This window comes from Lissotriton helveticus, chromosome 9, assembly GCF_964261635.1.
Source record: "Lissotriton helveticus chromosome 9, aLisHel1.1, whole genome shotgun sequence".
Taxonomy (NCBI): domain Eukaryota; kingdom Metazoa; phylum Chordata; class Amphibia; order Caudata; family Salamandridae; genus Lissotriton; species Lissotriton helveticus.
This window is the reverse complement of record NC_136070.1, coordinates 233,922,588-233,935,275: the sequence shown is the minus strand read 5'-3', so window position 1 is coordinate 233,935,275 and position 12,688 is coordinate 233,922,588.

Sequence of the window (12,688 nt, the reverse complement as noted above, 5' to 3'; positions counted from 1 at the left end):
CTAGTTTTTAAAGTACAAAAATCCTCTATTTCCCCTTCATCAAGTTGAGGGACCCCTGCCATAACTACTGTAAAGTCGTTAGTCTCAGGTGGTAGGTTAGGACGACGAGGTCTTACCGGGGGCATTTTTTGATTGTCCGGGATGTTATTTTCTGTCGTGTGTGCCTGAGATACTAATACAGGGGGAGGTTTAGGTGTGTTGGCATGGAGTACATTGGTGGTTACAGGGTTTAGGTTTAGTGGTCTTTGGGGGACTACCCCGTTTGCGTCCTGAGGTGGAATTGGCGTTGGATTAACCACCCTATGTTTTAACCCTTGCGAGGCTACGGGGCTAGTGATGGCTGTTAAGTCACTATCCTGTCGACCACTGCGGTTTTTCAGGCTTCCCAATGTGGCCTCCAGTATGGTTAATCTAATCTCGATCTTTTTTACGCTTTCGCTGATCGGGAGTAACAGAGACCTTAAGAGAAATTCCAAGTTTCCCAGTGGTACAACAGAGAGGGGGACTATATCACTACTAGCTCCTACATCTATACTCAAGGCGGGAGCTATAACTTCCTGCGCATTGGATTTAGAATGTGACTCTACCAATGGTTTTACTGTGGGTACCTGATGTTTTAAGGATTTCCCGAAGTCTAAGTGTAGAGTCTTGGGTTTACTGCCACCCTGTGCTCCCTTAGCCCTTCTCCTACGTTTTTTGGGGGGGGGTCCTGGGATTGCTTGTGTGGTGACTGCTTTCAATTTGGAATATCTGTCGTTACGGGTTGTGGGCGATTGTGGCATTAAAACTGTAACCCCCCTAACGGGACTAATACTAATAGGTGGAGCACTGCTAGTGATTTCAATTGGGGAGGTGTTCGTCCCTTCCCTTAACAAGAGTGGAACATCCTCAATACGAGTTGACTCCTCCCTTAGAGTAATGGATAGATCTCCCATGGGGGTGTTTTTCAAGTTGTCCACTGATCGTCTCCGTTCCGCCCTTAGCCTTGACAAATTTCCCTCTTTATCCACCTCCCCCACAGCCCGGGTAAAGTAATTTTCAAGAGTCCCATTTTTCACTCCACCCGGCTTCTGAGGGGTGCTCTCCTTTGTTGGTGAAGGCATGGTTAAACTCCAGGAGGGTCAGTCAGTAATGCCACCAAAAACGGGTGCAACAAAATTATATAACCTGTAAGTACCTGTACAATATGGAACACCAAGAGGGTAGGCCCAGCCCGGCCTGCACCGGCCTGTGACGGCCTTGGACGGTCCCGCCCTTGTCCCGGGCTTCTCCCGGTCGCTCCCGCGCGCTCCCGCGCAGCGGGAGTGCCAGGTGCCTTAAATGGAGTTCAACTACGTAGGTCAAGTGGTGGGAGGGGTCGGGGAGAGCGGCCCAGGTGTGGCGAGTCAGGCAGGCGGGCGCTCCTGGGATATGCAGTCCCAGTGGAGCACACACGCACGCTCGCAGCCCCGAAGGTTCAGCCTCCCACGTAGATTCCGCTGGCTCAGACTGCAGGCGGCACTCCTGGCGCGGCGGGACCCGCGGAGCGGGTTCCGCAAGAAGTTGATGCAAAGAAGGAACTCCCGGTGGGTCCAAAACAAGCGGTTCAGCAGAGCGTCATACTCTTAATGTTATGGTGCCACATGCAGTAGACACTCTTCTTAACAGGACGAAAACTCAACATTTAACGAGTGCTCGCTTGTCCGGATACGAGTTGACACTTTTGGCTAGTCACATACACATAAAAAGATGTAATGTCCTGAATCCAGCAACATTGTTGCCTGCTTTGGATGCTAGCGATGTACAAGGTCAACATGATTGTTTTCTTCACACTGAAGAAGAAACGAAGGGTCGAATAGACCTTAAGGACACACCCCTTGTGGATCCGGATGGGATCCTATGGGTAGATGGGTCATGTTTCAAGCTTCCTAATGGTGAAACCACAGCTGCTCATGCAGTAACGACGTTGTATACAGTGGTAGAAACTGCACGCATTCCGCATAATTCAGCGCAAGCTGCAGAATTGATTGCATTGACAAGAGCATGTGTGTTGGCGAAAGAGAAAAGAGTGACTGTCTATACCGACAGCCAATATGCATTTGGCGTCGCACATAGTTTTGGTCATTTGTGGAGGGAAAGAGGATTCTTTACCTCCCACGGCACCAAGATACAGCATGGTCAGTTGGTAACTGACCTTCTCGAATCACTTGCCCTGCCTACTCAAATAGCGATTGTGAAGTGCAGTGCGCATAAAAAGATTACTGATGATGTGGGTCAAGGAAATGCGTTTGCAGATGAGATAGCGAAGGAAACAGCGAGGAATGTTGAAAGTCGCATGTATGTTGCAGGGCCTTCTAGATGGGTTGCAGAAGCTGGTATGTGTGAGGACACAGTGGAAGGTGTGAAAGCAATCCAGAAGGAGGCCACTGAGAAAGAATTAAGTACGTGGAGAGAAAGTACGGGAATGTTGGATAGTACGGGATGTTGGACGGAATTGTCAGAGCATCAACGATGGTTGTTACCTGATGGATATGTACTGCCTGTAGTTACTATGGCCCATGGACCAGCCCATATTAATGCACGGGGTATATGTAAGCTTTTAGCTCAAGTATGCCAGAATGCTGGTATTCCTAAATGTGCAGAAAACGTGGTGAAACATTGCATTGTTTGTTTGATGCACAATCCAGGAAAGGGATCTCCAACTCCAGCAGGTCACTTTGCACCCCCTACGTACCCATTCGAGGTACTGCAAATAGACTACATCCATATGGAGCGTTTCAATAATCTCAAGTATGTCCTGGTGGTGGTTTGTGCCTTTTCCAGATGGATAGAGGCCTACCCCCTAAAGGACAACACTGCCTTGTCCACTGCAAAAATACTCCTGAAAGAATTCTTCCCGAGGTTTGGTTTGCCGCGCATTGTCTGGAGTGACAATGGAAGTGCATTTGTAGGTGAAATTATGCAAAAGGTGTGTGTAGGTCTAGGCATTAGACAGAAATTCCACGCGGCAAACCATCCTCAGTCAGCAGGTTTGGTAGAGTGCTACAATGGCACTCTCAAACTGAAGCTAGCAAAGATTCAGGCCAGCACGGGCCTTTCTTGGCCTGATGCTTTGCCTTTGGCACTCCTTTCTACTAGAACAACTGTTCATTCTCGTTTGGGGCTTAGCCCATACGAAATTGTGTTCGGACGCCCAGCTAACGTCTGGGGAGTCCCCAGACCCAAAAAGTACTCAGATATCCCCTACCCACTGTTGGTTGACTATTTGCATGATCTCACCACTAAATTGCATGTTATTCGTCAACAGGTCCAAAACGCTTTACCAGAGGCCTCTTCAGATCCCGGACACACCATCCAACCTGGGGATTGGGTGTGCCTGAAGAATTTCCAGAGAAAAAAGAACTTGGAACCTCGCTGGGGGCCTCCAAGACAAGTTCTGCTTACAACTCGTACAGCTGTCAAGGTCCTGGGGAAAAGACACTGGATCCACGGTGTGCACTGCAAAAGGGTACCATTGCCTTTGCCTTATGACCAGTGGGTCCGAGAAGGTATTGGTGAAAGTGAGTGTGAGCAGGTACCCAGTTTCGTGCCGTTCAGCAGTGCACACCTGGAGTGGACTAGCTCGGAGAAAGAGGACGATGATGTTCTACAGGAAGCTGTACCCGTTCATCTAAGACTCGATACAACAGATCCCGAACATTTATTCCAGGACCAGACAACGCTTGGAAAGAGACGATATAATTTGAGGAAAAGATCCCCTAAGGACGATTAATTTTGACTTTCCTTTCTAAATTCTGTTAATAAAGAAAAGTTTTTCCTTCCCTTATCCATCAAGTTGCAGGGTCACGGTAGGAGTCTTGAGCTGTGACCTGAATAGTGACTAGGTCAACAGGACTTGCAGTGTCATAGGACGGCTAACAATCACAGCCAAGTGATTAAGGAAGATTATCGTGAGCGACGCCTTTAGAGTAATGGATAGTGCAGGGAAAGGAAGTGATATTAAAATATCGAAGAGAGCTCATTATAAGAAATCATTATTTGGTCGTTGTGGCGTAGCCCTATGTGTTTTAGTAGGTTTAAGTAGTTTATTAGCATGCATAGGATGGGTTATTCATGTCCTGCAGTCAGTACCTGTTCCTGTTTCTGTCCCTCTAACTCCCTCTACTACTGTTTCACCGCATAGGTTTTACTCACTCCCAGACCACGAGCAAATGAGAAAAATGGAATATATTAACAATTCATTTATTCAACTGTTACACGAGCACCAATTGATAGTAAATGTTACTGATTGTTGGGTATGTGGTCTCATACCACATAATACACAAAGAGGAATGCCGTATCTAGTCCTCCCCTTTTCATACGAAGGTTCTGCTTGGGCCTATCTGGCTATGTTTTCCAATGCATACCAGAATTTGCTTCGATACCCTTCTGGTGGATCCTATAATGGTGGAGTGGATTTCAGTCACAGTTCTTTGATAAAGGGCATTGTAACTATGGCAAAGATTGCTGATATCATCAAGATTCCCAAAGACGAAAAGAGAGCGTATGATGGGTGGAATATAACTCGCTATACTCTTAGCCTTACCGACAAGCTCAAGCAACAGAGTTCTGCACCGATTTGGGTACTACCCCAAAGAGGTCGTTTGTGCTTGCAAATACACGGCCAGAATACCAAAACTAAGCAAGAGAGAAGCAACTGTTCCAACACTTATGTCTATACTCCATCTACACCCGCACCATTAGTGGCTTCCCAAGGTACATATTTCATCTGTCATGAAAAAGCTTATACATGGCTTCCCGCACACTTTTCGGGAACATGTTATGTAGCTTTTCTCCTCCCTCTTACATACACCGCTCATGCTGATTATCATAGGAAGAGAGTTGCTAGAGGCGCAGTAAATTCAGAAGATACAGCAGGACAAGAAGGAGGGGATTTTCTGAAAGGGTTTCTTCCCTTTTGGGGTCCGATGGCCAATAGCAAAAATATCAGACAGTTGATCCATGTGGTTGATGCCACAATCAATGTAACTTCTGGAGCATTGAAAAATTTGACTGCTGAGCTTCAGGCGGATCGACTTATGACCTTACAGAATAGAATAGTTTTAGACATAATACTTGCAGATAAAGGAGGAGTTTGCAAATTGATTGGGTCCAGTTGTTGCATTTATATCCCTGACAACGCCCCTACAGTATACCAAGCCATCTCTAAGCTACATGTTATCTCTGAGTCTATCCACCAAGATACTGGAGATTGGTCTGTGATGGGATGGTTTTGGGGACTACTGTCCACTTGGGGATGGAAAATGCTACCTTTCCTCGGAATGATTTTAGCACTCGTCTTTTCTTGTTGTCTTTGTCTACAGTGTGGTCCAGCTATTTGTGGACTCTGTGCCACAATCTGTGTCTCCAAACCAGTAGCACAACAGACAGAACACATTAAGATGATGGTGCAACAGCATCTTAGTGACCTCATGACCATTGATATCGACTCAGATTGAAATAGGTTCCTTTGTGCTTTGCCTGAGTATGGCAAAAGGAGGGTCTGGGGTTACGTAGTTTTTGGCCTCGCTTTGCTAGAGCCGCCATTTTGCGTTTAGTCGCCATTTTATGTTGCCTCACTCAGGCAGCACGGCTAACGCGGAGAAAATGGTCTTTTCTGCCACTGTCAGCTGCTCGATGTTTTTCTCGTCAAGGAGCAACCTTTGTCCTTGTGTGCGATACTGATGTCAGGGTCCGGCCGAGTTCGCAAAGCCATGTCTAGACTGATTAATCCATGACTTACTCCACTGTTTGGGTCCCACCATTCTTCTCTTCCTTATCTTATTTAACTGGCCTTCACTATTCTCTTTGTGTGTTCTCTTGTTACATAGCTCTTCGTTTGAAGCATTCTACACATGTTTTGCCACCTGAAAATTGAATTACGGGCACTAGTGTTGATTAACCTGATGGGAGGAGAGCACACGGGGTCTGAAAGGAGGGTGTGTTTTAGACATCTGATAGCTTGTTTTCGAACTATTCCTATTTGTCAGTTTTGTGTGTATTGGGAGTTGTCATTGTAAACTTGTGTTGTATAATAGACTGTGCGCCACAGATTGAAGGGGCAGTCTCTTGAGAACCTACCTGTGTGGTACTTCTTAGATAACTGTGCTTAGCTGCAGCTAATAAAACTACTTTTCTACGCCAAACAGAGTGTCCCGTGTCTCTGTCGGTCGAGGCAGGTGAACTCGGAGATCTTAGGCGTGCCCTGCACCGCTCGGCCCATAAGGCCGGGTTCTCCAGTTTGAGAGAGGGAAGGAGGCCCAAGGAGAAGAGACTGCTGGAGTGATAGCATGAGACGAGAGCGGAGGTACGAATGGCTGATGTCAGCAGCAAAGAGTTAAAGTGAGAAGCCGGCTTCAAGAGGGAATGGATGCAACAAGCTCTGAAGACTGAAGAGGAGAGAGGTAAGAAGGGCGGAGGAGTAGAGACTGCTGTAGTGATAGCATGAGACGAGAGCGGAGGTATGAGAGGCTGATGACAGCAGCGAGAGGTTAAGGAGAGAAGCCGGCTTCAAGAGGAAATGGAAGCAACAAGCTCTGAAGACTGAAAGGGAGAGAGGGAAGAAGGGCAGAGGAGAAGAGACAGCATGAGCCGAGAACGGAGGTACGAATGGCTGATGTCAGCAGCGAGGAGTTAAGGAGAGAAGCCGGCTTCAAGAGGGAATGGAAGCAACAAGCTCTGAAGACTGAAGGGGAGAGAGGGAATAAAGGCTGAGGAGAAAAGACTGCTCGACAGACAAACACTAGACAGAAACTAGACAAACACCAGCAAACAAGCTTTGGCAAAACCAATAGGTCTGGACTTGATGGCTGTTTTTTTTTTTAACAGATTTACAGAAGAAGATTTTCTGACCAAAGCCTCTCTAAGTGGATAGATTATGAGGGAAATGTTTAGAGAAAACAAATGTCTTAAAGGCCAGACCGAACAAAAAAAAACAGTAGACTGGTGATACGGCTAAATCTGCCTCAAAGGCCAGATCTCAAAACAACCATAATAACTAGGCTCTGTTAGAGAAATCACTATTGGCGGGCACCTGGTGTGTAATTCTTTTACACGTCAGCATCCAGCACTCGGAAGGGGCGAGCATGCTTATGAAGATTAGTCCCCGCGGAAGCCAAAAGTTATTTTCAAGTTTATTTTAATGTAGATAAGAATAGAGCCCTCAGTGAATACTGATATTAAAAGTGAGTTAAAAGTGAATAAATATGTTAGCTTAACATGCGTGGGAGTTATGACGAATATAATGATAGGTGGGTGATTGGACTGATTGATGGACAGGTGGATGCAATGAGGGGTGTAGGGAAAGAGGAAGGTAGGCAGGAAAGAACGACCTAAAGAGAGATGGATGTGCGGATGAATGAATGACTGCATGGACGGACGGATGAATGGATGGATGATTCGTGGATGGATGGTTGCAGGGATAAATGGTGGCAGTTGGTAAGAGGTAAACAGTGAGGAAAAGAAGTGAGTAGGCAAGGATAGACAGACAGATAGATACTCGTCAAAGCGGAGGCTAAAATAACATTGTATAAAACTTGTCCAGGAAAACAGAAGAACAAATTAACATTTAATAATAAAACGATTTCTTTCCCACTCCCTGTTTTTGGTTTTATTTAGTGTCATTGCAGCGGGCCCCAGAGGGTATAGTATATAACGGTTAGTAATGATAAAGTATACAGTGAAACTGACGTTTTTGGCCAGGTTTTTGTTAACACCTGCGTGATGCCTTCTAACTCATTTCCATGTCTAGTTATAGGGAGCAGCAACAAGGCTTAACTACTAGTTCCCAATTTAAACCACAGGCAAACAACACTATGCACGTGGAAGTGACGTCATCCCGACCATGGTATAGCCGCCTGGATCCTTAGCGATGCTATGCATCTAGCAGGCACAAGCACCCTTATCTGGGATAGATGCGGGGATGAAGGGGCAGACCCATTCTATAACCAAAAGTAATACTCACCGCTGCTCCAGGCAGCCCAGAGGTGGTGATTGTCTGGCCAGGCTAGGAGATGGCCATGCACACTGGAGCACTTTCAGTAGCGCGGGCACAAGATGGAGCGTGACTTGGGGCCTGTGGCAAAGAAACGGAGGCTGGAAGAGTTCGCCCTCCCCGCACAGAACACTCACATTACCGGTACCGTTAGGGAGGGGTGAGACTACAGGACCCGGCGGGGAGACGCCGAGGCCAGCAGCAGCAAGCAACAGAAGGCTGGGCGCAGGAAGTGACGTCGTCCCGACCATGGTATAGCCCGGGTGGCTCTGGGCAGTGTCTAGAGCCACACTGGCTGCCAGGCGGATCTGGATCGGAGGAAAGGGCATACTTGCCTCGGAAACTATTGCACTCACCAGTAGTAGTTAAGTTAGCGAGGATATGTGGAATTTCCGTCCGCAAACGACAGGTGTCCCCCCAATTGTGTTTCTAAACTCGAATTCGAAAACGAGCACTTGCCTCCATGAAAGAAGCCCAAACTAGCCCTAAACTTCTACCAAATCTAGCCCAACTTCAATAAATCATGGAATTATTAATTTTATTTATTTAATGCGATTTTGTATAGCGCGAACATTACCTGAAGGTGTCCGAGCGCTTTACAAAAGAACCAGTTGCGATACATAAGGACTTAGGATTACATAAAAGATACAAACAGAAAAAATCAATCCGGCAACAAAAAACGCCCAGAAAGGCATGACGACAAAAGGGGCGGGACTTAAAAAAAGACACGGAAATGCCCCCGAATCGCGTCGTGACGGGGGAAAGAGTAATTGACAACCATCTCTTCCAATGGCTAGCCTCCATTTATGGAGCTAGCCAATGGAAGAGAGAGGCGGGACAAAGCCCCATACTGTAGATCAAAAGATTTCGCCTGCGCGAGCACTGTTGCGCAGTGCTACGGCCAGGCGAAAACTAAAAACATGGAGCTTGACATTGCGTCGCTGCTGGGTGGGGTTAGTGATTCTACGCCACATGTGATCGGAGAGGTGGGAGTGTGACTTCCCTGATTGATATGCAGCCTCTGAACCCCAGGAATAAAGCCTGAAACGCCAGCGGCTGCCTTTACGAGAGACGTCATTTGGGGAGGCCCTTCACCACTGAAAGTCAGGGCTTTGATGAGCTGGTGATCTCATAGGCCCCGGGGCTGAGGGATCATCAGCCCAGCAAAGTGTAGCTGAAGAGGCTGGCGCAAGCGTACTGGCGAATCAAATGTGCGTGCCTGACACCTACCTGTGACTGCTGCCGGACCCACAGTGAGTGACGATCCTTTAATAGATACACAGCAGGCAGTGTATCTGTTTTATAGGTATTACAGTACCTACACAATCAAAATAGTCTACAGGCAGAAAACACAGAGGGCGAGCCCCAACGCCCTAAGGAAAGAACCGCCATTGGAAGCTGGCAATCCAAACATGTCCAGGGGGAGTACGCTCTTTCTCGCTACGGGTGACACACTCCACTGGACCCACTGAAAGGAAGTAGGAAGCTGCTGCAAAAAGCCGCTGGATGATCAATAGTAGCAAAGTGAAGGAAAAGTGGAGTGGCACAAGAACACCATACCACTCAGCTGGCTCAGACTGTAACCCAAGCCATAAGTAAAACCAGATGGCTACTATGAAATAATATCGGCATCAAAAAAGTTGTATTACACAACTATCACAGCAAAAATATTGTCAAACTAAATATCAAGTTTATATACTTACACTGTAAACTATAACAATATTGTTTACAGAATATTGTGGTAGAAAACATCAGGATTATATAGGTATGTGTATATTACTTACTGGCAGTCGTCAGAGGGTAGTTATAGTTAGGACATATTTCCTATAGCACAATAACTTTGGCGCAGTTTGAACAATCCTCACGAAATTTCAAAACTAGTTTGCTACTCACTTCAGCTGTTGTCTTGAAAGTTTTGGGGTGATCAATCAAGTGGGGGTTTTCCCTATCCAATTTCCCAGCGATTATGAATACAGCTTCACCCCATACAGATGAACAGAATTACTTCAAATTTGGCAAATTTGGCAGAAACGTAGATATTGGTCCAGGGAAGTGACTTTTTTGCTTTGGTGTAAATCTATTCTGTAGTTTTAGAGATTTTAACAGAATTTCAAATTTGTATATATGGGAACGCGGATCCTCCAAGGAACGGCAAGCCCCGTGCTCAATCTAATTGGCTGCCAACACTTCAGCCCGGAAGTGTTGGCAGTCACCTTGGGACTCAGCTTCAGTCAAGTACCCCAAAAATTATTTAAAAAAAGAGACAAGGCAGAGTAGGAGTACCCAGACCCCCTCTGCTTCTTTTGAGGGTCCCGTAGGCTTCCCCACTGGGGCAAACAGCATTTTTTTTCACCAGGAGATAGTCTGGATTCACGGCTTCCACCGAATAAAAAGAAGCATTGGCTTTTGCGCTTCTCTACTAATTAGCCCCGGGTCCTGTGGCCATGCGGCCTAACACAAAATTAAAGGAGGGGGAGCATGGAGCCCCCTCCTTGGACATTTGTATGCCCCAGACACCACCACCTCCCCAGGGTTTATGCTGTTTCACAAGGGGCTGCACTGCTCATAACCTTACATATTACATCACTCATGACATGGTCAGTGATCAGTTATCACTGATGACATCACTGATATCATCGCAAATTAATCAGGGATGATATCACTGAATATATCATCTGGTGATTGTGGGTGTTTTCTAAATGTTTTTGTGTGTTAAACGTATATACTAAGGTATCACAACAATACAATTAGTATACTTTGTGTACTACTGATGAGTGATTCCTTTTTTAACATAGTTTATGTGATTCTCTGTGCAACTGTGTCTATCCGTGTGTGAGTGGGTGTCTGAGTGACTGTACAGTAGTGTGGGTGGGTGTATGAGTGGCTCTATGGGTGTATAAGTGGGTATCTGAGGGGCTGTGTAGGTGACTTCCTGGCTCTGTGAGTGGCTGTATTGGTGAATGAGTGGGTGTGTCAGTGGCTGTATGTTTGAGTTAGTGAGTGGCTGTGTTAGTGGCTGTTTTGGTGGGAGAGTGGGTGTGTCAGTAACTGTATGGTTGAGTGAGTGGTTGTTTGAGTAAATGTTTGGGTAAGTGAGTTGGTATTTGAGTGGCCATATGGATAAGTGAGTATTTGTGGAATTGGCTGTATTGGTGAGTAAGTGGCTGTGTGAGTGGTTGTATGGATGTGTGAATGGGTATGTAAGTGGTTGTATGAGTGAGTATGTGAGTGGTTGTATGGGTGGGTGAGTGGATATGTTGAGGAGTTGTATGAGTGAGTGAGCGGGTGTGTGAGTGGCTTCATAGGTGAATAACTAGGTGTGCCAGTAGCTGTATGGGTAAGTGTGTGGCTGTGCGAGTGGCTGCATGGGTGACTGACTGGTTGTATGATCAGGCTCTATGAGTGAATGAGTGGGTGTGTGAGTGACTAAATGGACAAGTGAGTGGTTTTGTAAGTACTTGTATGAGTCTGTGAATGGATATATGAGTGGTTGTGTCAGTATGTGAGTGGGCATATGAGAGGTTGTACGGGGTGTGAGTGGCTGTGTTAGTCGTTCTCTGGAAGATGTCATCAGTGATGTCACTGACCATGTCATGAATGATCTAATATGTGAGGTCAGAAGCAGTTCATTGTGGGGCCATAAGTTAAAGTTAGCTCAGTTAACTATAACTACTGGATTTCACTGCTCTTGTATGAGTGAAAACTGAGACTAACTATAACGTCCCTGTAACTATATATATGTTTTCCAGCAGGAAACACAATCCGGGAACTACCAAATAATTTCCAGTGGCACACCACAGGACAGGCACAATAGTACGTTTTATTGTGTCACAAAACAGAACAACACACTTCGGCGAAGCCTTTTTCAAATCAATGATTATACTGTGTGACATCCTTAATAATCACATTACCAACCTTTTCCGAAGGTTTTATAATTATACTTTCATCATTTGATTATGCGTCCGGGGCGTTTCTTTGTGATTTGGTCAAATTGTCATATCGAACTCTGGGATGCTGTTCTCTTAGCTTATTAATCTCGTGTACCATAATCAAATTGAAGACCTCAATATTATCAAGTGGGACATTTGGATTAAATGTAGACTTTGGTCTTAAACCTGCAAACAGTGCCTCTGTCATCCAATATCATGAATTACTAAGAGGCTGGTGGGAGGTGCGCATGTTGGATGGAGAGGAGTACTTATTTTTAAAAACTGAAAACCCACATGTCCCCTGCTTCTATCTACTGCCCAAAATTCATAAACACCCCACTAGACCACCAGGAAAACTGATAGTATCCTTCAATTGAGGGCTGTTCGAGAATACCTCCATTTTCCTGGACTTGTTTCCTTCACCTTTTGTCAAGAAATTGAGATGATACTGCAGGGATAGTGCAGATTTTCCACGTCATATACATGACATCACCTGAGAGGACAGCTACCATATGATAGCACTAGATGTGTGCTTATGGTACCCCTGCATTGACCATCAGAACGGTGTTGAGGCTTATATGTACTTTCTCAGAGAGAGACATATTTCTCTCTGGGAACATACACAAATGTTGAAGACAATGATGCTTTATTGTCTCAATGAGAATATCTTTATCTTTGATAAAATACTGTACCACCAAAAATCTGGGACAGCAATGGGCACATGTTTTGCCCCCAGCCTGGCTAATCT